The sequence below is a fragment of the Molossus molossus genome, unplaced genomic scaffold (assembly GCF_014108415.1).
Source record: "Molossus molossus isolate mMolMol1 unplaced genomic scaffold, mMolMol1.p scaffold_m16_p_15, whole genome shotgun sequence".
In the NCBI taxonomy this organism is placed as follows: Eukaryota; Metazoa; Chordata; class Mammalia; order Chiroptera; family Molossidae; genus Molossus; species Molossus molossus.
In genome coordinates this window covers 63,430,505-63,444,924 of record NW_023425350.1, presented here as the reverse complement: position 1 = coordinate 63,444,924, position 14,420 = coordinate 63,430,505, and the positions used below count along the sequence as shown (strand labels likewise).

At 36.3% G+C, this 14,420-nt stretch overlaps 1 pseudogene; it reads right to left on the bottom strand.

Moving 5' to 3' along the window:
• Window positions 1-1,206: 1,206 nt before the first annotated feature.
• LOC118630566 lies at window positions 1,207-7,120 on the bottom strand (annotated as a pseudogene).
• Between the last annotated feature and the right edge of the window lie 7,300 nt (window positions 7,121-14,420).

Here is a 14,420-nt window from a genome sequence, read left to right as displayed (position 1 = left end):
TGGATTCCCAGTCAGGGCACATGTCTGGTTTGTGGGCTCCATCCCCAGTAAGGGGCATGCAGGAGGCAGCCCATTGATGTATCTCTCTCACATCGACTTTTCTATTTCTTTCTCCCTTTCCTCTCTCTCTAAAAAATCAATGAAAACATATTTTTAAAAAAGAAATTGCCTGCTAAACAATTACACAAGTGACAAACATTCACATGCATGTGGCATCGCTTTTTATGCATGCTTTGTGGGTGACCCTGAGAAAGCTGTGACAAAGAGAATATTGGACCTGCAGTAAGAATATCAGAGTTTAGGTTTCGTGTTTTCCAGCAAGTAGCAACGTCACCTGTCCCTGTGAACTCCATTTCACCTGGTGTCTTGTGTTCATAGAAAATGAAAAGAAGGAGACAGGCAGGGAGCAAAGGAGGGAGAGCGAAGGGGATGGGGAGTGGGGCAAAGACTGCTAAGAGACACATCACATGCACTCATAATTTCATTGTATTGCGTTTCTTCTTGTGAAAGAACAGCTAATGTAGCAATCCCTTACTTAGGGTGCTTCTCAAATATGTGAAATATGGTAACAAAAATAAGATTAAAATATAAATATATAACTAAGGCAAACTCTTTTAGATAGTAAACCCTGCTTTCCTGTTTTTCATGCACCTCAATATATTCCCAAATAACAGCATTTGAAGAAAGTGTATAACTGATAAGCAGGTTAAGATATTAAGGTGAATTACATTGAATGTAAAAACAGTATCCAGAAGATGCAGATTTAAAAATTGAGTTGAAAGGGTGGTTTATTAGAATCAATTTATGTTTTTATGCAATTACATAAATTTTACACTTAGTTTTCAATGTTTCAAAAATATGGTACCTACATAATAATTTTATGCTATATCTTATGACCTCCAAATGCTTATATTCTTTTAGGGAGATTGTCTTCTCTTTTCAGTTGAAAATATTTTATATTTTCATTCAGCATCATAATATTTGCAATTTCCCAATTTTTGTTTTTTTTTGTTATTATCGTATAGTAATAATCTTAATTCTGCCATCCAGCTAGACTTGGAAGGGGTAAGAAAAATATGGAACCTGATGAACTGCAGGGAGAGCATGAAGATGACAGAGCGTTCAGAGCAGATGGGGGTGAAGAGGTATTCTCATGAGCTACAGAAGGAATGTCTAGTAGTTAAAGCAAAATACAAGTCAAATTTATCAGAGTTGCCCACAGTCAGCATCGGTGATCTTCTTGCCGATCTTGCTATTCCTGGAAACAAGCGTTCCATGGCTGCCACAATATCCATACAGTCCCTCACCTGACTGAAGACCACATGCTTGCCATCCAACAGCTCAGCTTTGGCAGGGCGGATGAAACCCTGTGAACCATTTGTGTTGGGTCCTGTATTTGCTACGGACAAGATGCCAAGACCTATATGTTTCAGGATGAAATTCTCATCATCAAATGTCTCTCCATAGCTGGACTTGCCCTCTGTGCCATTATAGCATGTGAATTCACCACCCTGACACATAAATCCTGAATAATTCTGTGAAAGCAGTAACCTTTATAACCAGATCCTTTCTTCCCAGTGCTCAGAGCATGAACGTTTTCTGTTGGCTGTGGAACCTTGTCTGCCAACAACTCAAAGCACATGTGGCCCAAGGCAAAACAAAGAGGGGTTGACCATGGCTGGACGCAGGCAACCCTGGGGCAGTGGTGTCTACAGGGCTGTAATTTTCTATTTCTTAAAGAAGGTAAAGCTAAATGCCATATTATAATGGCTATAAATTTGCTATTATTATTATATAAAGATCTTTTGTATTTTAGCTTATTTTTGATTATATGTTTTAGAAATGGAAATGTTAATATTTGTAATCATTTTGTCTACTACTAAAATTTTTTTTTAAAAGGCAGAGAGTGATAAAAACCAGAGACTTTCAGCAAAAATTTGAGTCCAAGTTTTAGAATGAGCAGGTACAGAAGAAGCAGAATGCTTATAAACACAATAATGACTCAAATGTTAATTAGAATGATTGGAGAACCTCATGGCAGGTCCCTCATCATCATAAACATCTCACTTCAAAAAATGATTATCCATTTTTCTCCTATGTTAATTATTCATTGGGGTTACTTCTCAAAGCGAACAATGCAACTGATTTTCTTTCAAAAAGTTTTATATTATTTTCTTGACTAATTAAAAGATAAATATTTTGAATAGGGTTACAGATTGAAAATATGATCTTATTTATAAAAGACCCAGGCTGTCAGGGATAGAAACAGTAAAAACAGACATGCATATGTATTTAGATAGATTTATCCCATCTATATCATATATTACTCATATATATATATATATATATCAACTGATTTTTTAAATTATTCTAGCATTTTTATGGGTCCACTATTTGTATTTCATACACTAATTAAATAAGTACATGCTCACAACATTCTTTGTCCCCAAAACTTTAAACAGGTAAGAATACTATTAAAACTTGGTCCTGCCCTGGCCAGTTTGGCTCAGTGGTTGAGCGCTGGCCTGCGGATCAGAGAGTCCTGGGTTTGGTTCCCGCTAGGGGCACGTACCACAAACAACACAAAAAACTTAGTCATTTATTTCAGAAGTCAATATATTTTCATGAATATTTATAAAATGCTTACTATTATTACTAGAGCCTTGACTAGTGGCCCCATAAAATTAGGAAGGAGAAGAAGATTCAATTCTACATAAATAGAAAAAACAATGAAATGTCTGCATGTTAAAATAATGAGAAAATCTGTATTTCTAAAATAGAATATATTGCATTCTGAGCCTTTATAATTTTTCTTGAATATATTTATATTATTTTTACTAAGACCACAAGAACATACATTGTAGATGTACCCTAAGTTTATAGTAGAATAAAAAATTACAACAGAATAAATTTAACTGAGAACAAAAATCTGAAAGACCACTATTAAAATAGTCCTCTACCTTCCCAGTTAACAATGGTTTATTCACCAATATTTACTATTAACTACAAGTTTCTTCAGTTGTATATGGACATAATTTGGAGAGGGAAAAACACCTTTATATTTAACAGAAAACTTGCACGAGCCTTTTTTGGCTTATAGATAAGCAAAATAATTTCAGTCTTAACAAAACTGATTTCAGCAATGCCTTTGCCAACATATTCTAAAATATGTTTTCAGAGAAACTGAAGAAAGAAAGGTTCTCTGAATGATTTTACTGGAAGTTGGCTTGTAAGGTTGAAACATTGTATCTATGGAGATCCTGGGGACTCATTGGTAAAGGTTAAATACACGGACTTTACCTGATATCCCAGTGGTTGTATGCAACTCAGTTGGGTATGAAAACCTGAAGATCCATGGAGAACTTGCATCTCCCAGTAACAGCAATCAGCTCTATCCTATTTTTGGAATGTGGGCTTTGAAAAACCTCACTGTATTTATAAGGATCTCCTCTATTGAATAATGCTTCACCATAAACCCTGTTTGGATCAGATCCACAGGGAGAAGTTGGCTGCATCCTCTGAAATAGTCAATGTTTCTCAGTCTATTTCAGACCTCACCTCTATTCCCAGCCCCATGTTGTTGTAGAATAACTATGCTCTCTGCCCAAAGATATCTGAATTTAAACAACTCCATGCATTTTTATTTACAATAGGTATATATTTCATACCTAGTTTTGAAATACCTGCAAAATAAAATCAGATGATGTGAGAGATGGGGAGAAAGAAAGAGGAAGGGAAGAGAAGAGAGTAGCTAGAATGGGGAAAAAAAAAGGGGGGATGTCAGGGGAAAAAATAAATGCATAAACAAAGGAAACAATAGATGAATGAACAGGGCCTGAAACCACAAACACTTGGAGTAAAAGGAAAGGAGGAAGAAAGGAATGTAGGAGGAAGAGAAACAAAACTAACATTCACTGACTTTAGTACAGTATGTTACAGTCACTGGACTAGGCAACTTCACTTATATACAAAATTCAATCTTGACAACTTCCTTGTGAGAGAACTATTTTCCATGTAATAGAACTGAGATTCTCTACCTGGTCAGAACCTGAATCCCAGGATGTTTATACTGAATAATTCAACACAGGAAGTGAGCTGTCTTCATTGTCAAAACTACACAGCAAGCCTTTTTTTATTCCTGGTTCGTTTTCCACTACCTTAACTGTGTGATATATAGCCACAAGCTTGACAATTGCAAGGCTGGTGTTTTCTCTCTACCATTTATACTGCCCTGATGTCAGTACTGGGTTGTAACTTGCATAATATCGGGTCCAAATCTGAAGAATCTATGTGGTGTCTTGAATGGGGAATTTCACTGATCTAATCAACATTCCAACCCTGTTGATGTTTAATAGTGAGGCAGAGAAGACAACAACATTGATATGCAGCCTTTCTTCCCCAACAGATTTTCTGCCTAAACTGTATGCCCAATAATGATGAAAGGAAGATAGGCAGAAATTATACATTGTGTGATCGGGAGAACAATAGAGAAATCAAATCTCTCCTCTGGGAGAGAACCAGCTCAAAATTCTGTGAACCTGCAGCACTGTTTCAGGTCAGAGTTCCAATTAGTTCCTAGACTCTGGAGAATCCTGAGGGAAAACAAAATGGATAATAACTTTGTTGTTAAAAAGAAAAAAAAAGCATTTGAAAATAAATCAAAGTTACAGGATGTAGAAATTCTGTTTTAAATATTTAAATCACTGATGAATCATAATGGGAAATTAGCAATGGATCTCCCACACATACAAAGACATATCACTACATCCAATTTATTATGCTTCCAAATGTTAATGAGGAAGAATTAAAATGTCTGTGAGCAGTAAAAAGTGAATTTAAAAGGGCGTTCTTTTTGTCAAAGTCAACAACATCTTCTGAATCTGCTTTAATTGACCTAATTGACCGATCACTTCTTCTGCATATATATTATCCCGTGGCCTTGAAATCCTCCTCTTTTCTCCTACTGTTTCTTTTTAGTCTTTCAAGCTGGTTTCTCCTGATTTTCTTAAACCCTAAACATTGATATGCTACAAAGTTTGTATCTCCTGCCCCATGAACCTTTCTTTCCTCTGTCTAGACACAGGCATTAGCTAAGTTTATCCACTTTTATGTCTTTAATTTGAATATCATCTTTAAGATAATGATTTGCAAACTTATATATCCAACCAAGATATTTTCCTTTAACTTTGGTTTTATATATCTAGTAACTAATTCAGCACATCCACTTGTATGTCTAATTGGCATCTCCAAACTCATTTATCTAAAACTGACCACTGATATCTCTTCTTCACACTAAATCTTTACCCAAAATCTTCTACATATTAATGGCACTCCAACTTGCCATTTTCTCAGGTTTTAAATTTATCCTTGACATCTTTATTTATCTGGAAACCCAAACCCAACCCATTAGTAAATCCTGTTGATGCTACCTTTAAAGTATACCCGGAATCCTACAACTTTTCATCATCTCAAACAAACCATTATGAACTTTTACTTGGATTGCTGACAAGCCTTCTGGCTGGTATCTGTGTGCCCATTTTTTTTCACTCACAGACCATTCTTCATGGAACACTGAGTATCCCTTAAAAATCTAAACTGTAGGCCTGCTACATGTGACAGTATAGATAGTGCGGTTGTAGGAAGCATTTTCATAGTACTCACTGTGAAATCATACATCTATTATGACAATGTTATCACAGGTGGTTAGTTAACTATCTAGAGAAAGTGATGTCTTGTTTTATTTATTTATTTATTCATTCATTCATTTATTTATTTACTTATTTATTTTTAAATCCTCACCTGAGGATACTCTTACGTTTATCTTCAGACAAAGTGGGAGAGAGAGAGAAATATTGATGAGAGATACACATTGACTAGTTGCCACCCACACAACCAAAATCTGGGCCAGGGATGAACTGCAACGGAGGCATGTGCCCTTGGCTGGAATTGAACCTGGGTCTCTTTATCTGTGGGCCGATGACGCTCTAACCATTGAGCGAAACTGGCCAAGGCAGTGCTTTCTTATTTTAATGATTGACACAAAGGAAACATCCGAGCCTGCAGTAACCTGATCATTAACTGTTCATCTCACTGTTGTACAATGACTATCTGATTAATCAGGTGTAGTCCAACAGGACTTTATGTACCCTGGCCCTTCACTTTGTTCATCCCCTGATTTTGTCTAGCTTAGTACTTCTACAAATTTTCTCCACATAGGGATCACCTGGGGGGGTTTTGTCAAAATGCAAAACTGATTCAGTAGGTCTGGGTAGGGCCTTCGTTTCTGCATTTCCAACAAGATCTCAAGTGGTATCAATGGATGGTTCTGGTCTGGGGTCCCTGTTTCATCCCATCTGTGTATTTGCTCATGTTGTCCTTACTGATGCCTAAAGACACTTAGGTTTCTTTTACTTGGAGCTGTCTTTCTCCTAGTATGCTCAAGATTTTCTCTCTCATCTACTTCTGGTTACCGCTTTTCTTTTGTCCTTCAATGAAGCTTTGCTGCATATCTTGTTTAAAATTTAATCCCCCCTCTTCACAGTCTAAATTTTGTTCTTTTGCTAGACAATTTGCATTCTCTTTTTGGCTGCTTTTATTGTATTTACTTTTTCCTGTTATTATTCTAGTCTAATGTCATAGCTGTATAAGTCTATTAAATTATCCTGCCTAGAATTTGTTTTAGGTTTCTGAATCTGAGGATTATTGCCTTTTATAAATTCTGAAAACATCTTGATCATTATTCCTTAAATATTAGGATTTCCCATTTTATTTTTATTGGGGTGACATTGGTTAACAAAATTATATAGGTTTCAGGTGCACAATTCTACAGTACATCATCTGTACACTGTACTGTGTGCTCATCACACCAAGTCAAGTCTCTATCATCATTTATCCCCCTTATACTTTCTTTCACCCCCCCCTCTTCCCATCAATCACCACACTGTTGTCCCTGTCCATGAGTTTTTTCTAATTATTTCTTTTTTGACTAATCACTCCACCCCCTCACCCAGCCCCTTCCCTGACAGCTGTCAGCCTGCTCTCTATCCATGAGACTTTCTTAACCTATGTAAGATATATAGTAATGTAGATTTTTTTCACATAATCTTACACTCACCTCCATATTGCTTAGTCTTTCCTTTACACTTTATAGTGATTATTCTGTGTTGCTTTTTGGATGGCTTTTCCAGGTCTTTACTAATTAACTTTAGTTGTGGCTAATCTTTAGCTATCAATTTTGAAAAGTGTGCATGTGTGTAATTTCTAGGAGTTCAGTTTGGCTCTTTAAAAAGTCTACCATTCATTTTTCATAATGTCTCTTATTCTTCAGAAAATTCTTATATAAACATTACATAACAAGAATGGCATTTATTTCATAATAGTATCTGCAAAAAATTTAAATCTGCAAATTTTGTGAGTATAATTGTGTTGGTCGTTGTTGTATTGACCAACTCATAAGGGCTTGTTTCTTTAGGTGTTCTGTTTTTTGTTTGCTTGTTTTTAAATGTGATTTTTTATTTTGTGAAAATTCTCCTGTGATGATTCTTGCAGCTATTTCCATAAACATTCTTTGGGGGTGGGGTATTTGCATTTTCTAATTGCAGTTTCCTAGGAGAACTAACCAACCAATATACTAATTTTGACTTAAATTAGGATGATGATGGTAATGATAATGAAAATAATTATTTTAAGATATAGAGGTAAAGTAAATTGTGGATCAATACTTTTTTTAATGACTTGCCTGAAGTGGCAGAATCAAAAATTCAGTCTAGGACCAGTGGACAAAAATAATAATGCTAACTATCCCTTGTATTTGCTCAGTGTTAGACTATTGCACTCACATTCATGTTTATGTCTCATTAAATGTGCATTATAAGCTTGTGAGGTGGGCACAGAAACATTTTTAGGGTCACATTATAGTTCAGAAAAATTAGAATGAGAAGTAAAATTTACCCAAGGACTAGGAAACAATGCTAAGTTTTCTAAATTCAATTTAATTAAAATTTTACCTATATTATAATATAGTATATTGAATATTTAAAATATGATACTTAATCTATAATTATGTCATGGAAGTGTGGTTCTCTTATACATTTGGCAATAGTTCACAAATCTTCCAAACATTTTCCAGTTCTAAAACTCTCTTTCTCTTTTATCTTCCTTCTCAACAAGCTATTTGATCTATTTGACCATTGAATGTCTTGAGGTGATTATAAACATACCTGAGATTCCTAGACCTAACTGTATTCTTTCAATACAAATAAATTTAAAATGGTAACTGTAATCAAAATTATAATTAGATAATTGAGAACAAGATGGACGAGCCCTGCATCCTCTGCCAGTGGATTCAGAAACATGTGTTCCCCTTTGAACCCTTAAGAACAGCTTTGAAAGAAATTGTTACTGACACAAATTATGGAGTTCTTAGCCAGATTGCTGGCAGGATCCTAGAAAATGTAAAGGGGGAAAAATTAGAATGTATTAACTCTTTGGTTCCAGTTTTGAAAGCCCGACATTTCGGGAGTTAAATGGTGACATCACAAGATGTTGCTAGGACTGGATAGAGCAGGGAATCAAAAGAACAAAGTTCAGGGTTCAAGGTGATGTTCTTTAACAAGGAATGCAAATTGTTTCTTTCTTTTCCTTCTTTTTTTTATGTTGACCCCCATTTGTAGAATGGAGACAACCGTTTTCATCTTAATAAGGAGAATGCAAGATGCTAAGCTAATCACTTTACTTGGATATTACATTTTATTTTTGCACTGACTATGAGGTAAGTAGGTATCATTCTTATTTCTACTTATGAATAAGCAACTGAGGCATAGGCAGTTAGATTTTAGGAGCCAACTTGCTGATAATAATGAACCCAGAAGGAAGTTGAAAGAATATACATTCAATATTTAGGAAAGCAAGTGTCTCTGGCAGGTAGTTGGTGCATGATGAACATAAGACATTTTATTCTGAGCCTGGGCTTTAGAGATAGAAATGGAAATGAAAACTAAGTGAGGAGGAATAGTAGACCCTATGGCTGAGTTAGAATCAATCTACCCAACCAGTTAGGTAATATATGTGACGTCTGCCTGGTCTACCTTCTTTAAAATTGTGCCAGAATTCAATGTTTTGACTTTAATTTTTGATGGGAACATGCAATGTGTTGGGCATATAGTTAATGTCTAATTAATGTTTGTTATATTAACACACTATTGGGCCACTTACTCATCTCCAAGCATGATAAGCATGACTTTAATACCGCAGTAGCATTGACCTGAGCTGGAAACAGTGTTATGATGAACTGAAGCAGAGTTCCAGTTCTATGAAGTGGTTGTAGTTACAACAGAAATGCTTGAAACCATAAACATACCATCTATCCTGCTTGCACAATTACTTTAAAGTGTATTTTTCATTTGCATTATTTGTCCCTCCCAGGAGCCCCCTTAGTAATCATTATGAGTTCACTCATTTTTCTGATAAGAAAACTCAGGTCTCACAAAAGCACAGAGCCTCCCCCAGGCCACAGGGAAAATAGGACTTAAAGTAAAGATTTAAACACGGATATTCTACTTTAAAGGCATTCTATCATTTAATGAGCATTTCGTCTAAGGGCAACTTTGTGGCCATGTCTGACAGAGTTGTTGAATGTTGGAATGAAAACTTTTTTTCTCAAAGTTGCAATTTATATAAGAAACATTGGCCAATAGAGAGGTTCAGGTAATTTTGGTGAGTAGCAACTCACCAAAAATAAGGGTGCAACAATTAGCCATTAAGGTGTAAATAGGACCCGGTCCACTTGTGAGGTGCAATGCCAGGTGGCATTGTAGCGGGGTCGTGAAGTGACAGGACAGGTCTGCCCACCTTGCCAGCTTGGAGACCAGGGGCCCTCCAGTAAAGCACGTCGCAGCTTGATTTGCATTCTCGTAGCGCTGCTGTGTCTCTTTTGCTTTAAACTGTTTAAAGAATGATTTTATATCTCATTCTTCTTCATTATCCTCAGAATATGGCCTCATATAATATATATATTAACACACCTATATATATATATATATATATATAAGGTGAGGCAAAAGGAGGTTTACAGTTGTTCCTATGGAAAATAATATAATAATTAATAAATAATACAAGAATAATCTCTTTTGCATACTTACCACTGTAAACCTACCTTGCCCCACCCTGTATATAGATATAGATAGATATAGATATAGATAGATATAGTATATAGATATAGATATATGTCTCTCTATATAAGTATATATGGATACATGTATATATCTACTTATATCTATATCCATCTATCTATTTATATCTATATTTGTATCTATAGCTATAATCTATCTATACCTCTATCATCTATCTATCATCTATCATCTATCATCTATCTATCTATCTATCATCTATCTATCTATCTATCTATCTATCTATCTATCTATCATCATCTATCTATCTATTCATCTATCTATCATCTATCTATTTATCACATTCCCATGCATCAGGAAGTTTGCCATATATGTAACTCCTGGGTATGTCTTTTTCAATCCCAGGTTGCTTAAGTGGCCCAAACCCAATGCTGTCGATTCAGCTTGAGAGCCCTCAGCAGCTGTTCCTGGGCGTCCCTTGCTGCCTGCGGCCAGGGGACTTCCCCGAGCCCCTGGCCTGCACCGGCCGTTCTCCTGCCACCAGAGCTGAGGAGGAGGATGGGGGTGCTGACAGTCCCTCCTGGAGCTTTGCCCAGTCTGAGCTGGCAAGGGCCCACGGTCACCATACCCTTTCTGTCTTCTCTGATGCTTTCCCCCCAAAATAGTCCTGGAGAATTAATTGTCACACTGGCTCATCCTGGAACCTGGGAGAGCAGGAGAAGTAGCCATGGAAGGCAGGCGCCCAGAGGCAGAGCCTCTTCAGGAGGAGCCCCGTGTCCGTGTTCTGCTCTGCTCGACCTTTCCTGACACCTGGATTCGGGGCCCACAGACACTGTGGTTTGACTGTTGTTCCGGTTCCATCCTGTTCCAGAGGCTGTTGCCTCAGGCCAGCCCCTCCTCGCCTAACTACTCCTATGGCTCAGACTACACTTCAAATGGAAGAAACTTCTTCCCAAGAATAGTAATTATAATCTACAATCGATCAGATATAATATATATATTTATTTAATCCACCTTAGTAACCCCTGAAGTGGTTTCTTTATGTTGTTGTTGAGGTGTGTAAATATTCCTTATTCTATCACTCTTTTTCTTTCCTTCCTGATCTCAGTACTTTCTGAAATCATGTGGTAATTTATCTGTTTCCCCTCCCCCAGAACACCTTTCAGCATGCAAGTAAGAGTTTTAAGTGAGCAGGTTACTGCCTGATTTGGGCACTGCTGCCTCCACACATAAGAAGCAACACCTATCATATTTTAGGAGGTTAAAAATATTATTTCATGAATGAAATGTCTGAATGTTGCTGAGAAAAGTAGAGAGAATAATGTTCTCAATGAACAAAGACATTAGGGGAGGCTGAATAGAGATGAAAACCACTTGTCCTTCTCCGTTCAAAGGATGGAATTTGAACGTGTATGAAAGTAATCTAGAAAATCCAGAGGAAATCAAGTTTTGAAACCTGACTAATTCACTAAATCAAATAATAGGAGATCTGGGAATAGGCTTGCTTAGATTTAAAGTTAAGTTTTCTATTTTCTTGATTTTTTTCTTTTTGTTGTTTGTTTTTACAAACAAGAAGCCCTTTTGTAGCCATTGTGCAAGTCCAATTTTCTACTTCTTTCTAATCTGCAAAGAAAGCTCAGGTAAGGGCTTGATGCCATTAGCAAAAATGGGAGAAAATTTTGGAAATATCTGCAGGTACAACCTTGCTTATGTCAACAGTAGAGAAAAACAATAAAAGAACATAAATAAAATATCATGATGAGCTTCTGATGGCTATGCTGTACCAGAAAGTAGACAATTGAGAAAACTTATAGATTATAAGAGTCCATGTTAGGAAATGAGTTTCATAGGTCACCATAAAGTGTATCATAAAAACTGGGACATTAATCTGAGTGAAGAGGGATATTATAAATAGTTACTCTGGTACCACAAAGACAGAAATTCACTTCTATGTTTGCTGTGGGTGTCAACTTGCTCCCAGCAAGTTTCCAGGGCAGGACTGTTGACTAGCGAAGGAAAAACCCAGAATTTTTATAAAATGGTGGATAAAACAATTTTTGAAAATATTACTTTCTGATATTTATGTATGATCATTCTTACAGAAAAAAAATATATATATACACACATACACACATTTATGGCTTAAGCTGGGTATACAAAGCATTAATAGATGTAATTTTTATGCCATTGATTCAAGCTCAGACAAAGAGCTTAGTGTTCACTAAGCCCAATTTTAGCATCTAAACTATTTTCAAACAAAAGAGAGACTTATTTTATAACATACAAATTAAAGATCTATGAAGACACACTATCACATGGAAGAAAATTCTGTCGAGATAAAAGTAGTCTTCAAATGACTTCATGGAACATTCCCATCTCATTTCTTTTGCAGTATATATCACATTTAATTTTCCTCCTCAAGTCAAGTTTAGATTTTATACACAATCCAAAAAAAAAACAACAACAAACAAACATAAATCAATTTCCCCCAGGTCTATATGATATCTAGTTCCAGGTGACCTGAAATGTGTTATCATGGGATATTATATTATCAGCAAATATTTCCATGTAGAAAGAATATTCAAAATGCAAGAGTCAACAGCATTGACTCTGAACTTCTGATTTTTTTTCCAGTGGAAGGTAGACTTAGAAACCTTTTAAATATGGATTATGATAAAATGTGGAAATCCTTATAGACAGAGAATAACGTAGGAAGATGTGCCTTATACCATAAGAGTCAGGTTAAAGAGAGGGACATTTTACCATGAGTTAAAACACCGAACAAGGGAAGCATTTCACAACCTGATGGAACTTTGTCACTAAGGTAGTCCTGAATGTTGTTCCCGATCTCACACTGTGGGTCTATATTTACTCATTTATGTAAATTGAATTAAAACATTGTCGAGAACATCTGTATCCAGATGTGTGCTAGGCAGGAACAATAAAAGACACAGCTCATGACCTAGTCAGGAGTTGGTGAGCAAACAATGACACCCCAGTGAGAAGGAAGGAACTTGGTGTGCCTCCGGTAATCCAAGTAAAAACCAGGGAAGAGCCAGTGGGTCTTTGATAAATTTATTTCATTTTGTTTACATTGTTTCCCAGATTATTTCTTATCACCAAAGCTTTCTCTCTCCTCTTTATCTTCTCCATCCAGAAAAAAAGTTTATGTAACAGGAAATACTACTGATTTTCAGTTTACTGTGCTTCCACAACACTAGATAAGAGATCTTTAGAAATTTCCCTTTAAAATACATTAACTTTCAAAAATAAAAAGAAAGAAAGTAAAGAGAGAGAGTGCATGGATATAGACAATTGTAGTGATTGCAGAGGAGGAGGGGGTGAGTGGAGGTAGAAGAAGGCATAGAGGGGATAAATAGTAATGAAAAAATAAATAAAATACATTAATTTTCCCCTCCCTCCCTCCCTCCCTCCCTCCCTCCCTCCCTCCCTCCCTCCCTCCTTCCTTCCCTCCTTTCTTTCTTTCTTTCTTTCTTTCTTTCTTTCTTTCTTTCTTTCTTTCTTTCTTTCTTCTTTCTTTCTTTCTTTCTTTCCATTCACTATTTAGATTAAGAATATCTTTATAATGTGATTAAATACATATACAAGTCTTTATGAGATTGAAGAGCTGGGCAAGGCTGTGTTTTAAGGAAGTAAAAAAAGACAGAAGTAGTGGCAGAAGCCAGAAGCAAGAGGCTTAACCAGAATAGTTGTCCTTTATGGGATTCTTCAGTGGAGTCATTGGACAGACCCAGAGAAATTGTCTTCTGGGACTTGGAGAAGGTTATGAAATAGAAAACAAGAGTTGAAGAAAGTAAATTCACTGGTAATATCTACATCTATCTTCCCTCATCCTTGTGTTTAGCTTCTGCAGAACTAGAAAGTACACAGTGAGACAGGAACAAATCCATAGGACTTCATATTTGAGACCTTCGCTACAGGCTTCCGTAGGTAACATAAGAGAATAATAGACTGCACCTGCTTAGAACTCTCCATCTCAGTCATCTTTCAGTTTTCAGATGCTAGCTCCTTTAGTGAACTTTTGGTAAGCCTTATCTCTCCCATCCCAAGAGAGCTCATTAAACGCGTGTGAACTACGTCTGAATCGTTGAATATATCGCTCTTCTTTGCATTTGTTTCTTTCTTATAAAGATCTCAGACTCTAGCTAATGTCTCTGTTTTTATGCAAGAGTTTCCAAGTGGCATTTCCTTGGACTAACACCACCGCCATTCCTTCAGGACCTAGTTTTTATTGGTCTTTGGGAAAAAAAAGAGAGAGAGAGAGAAACAGAG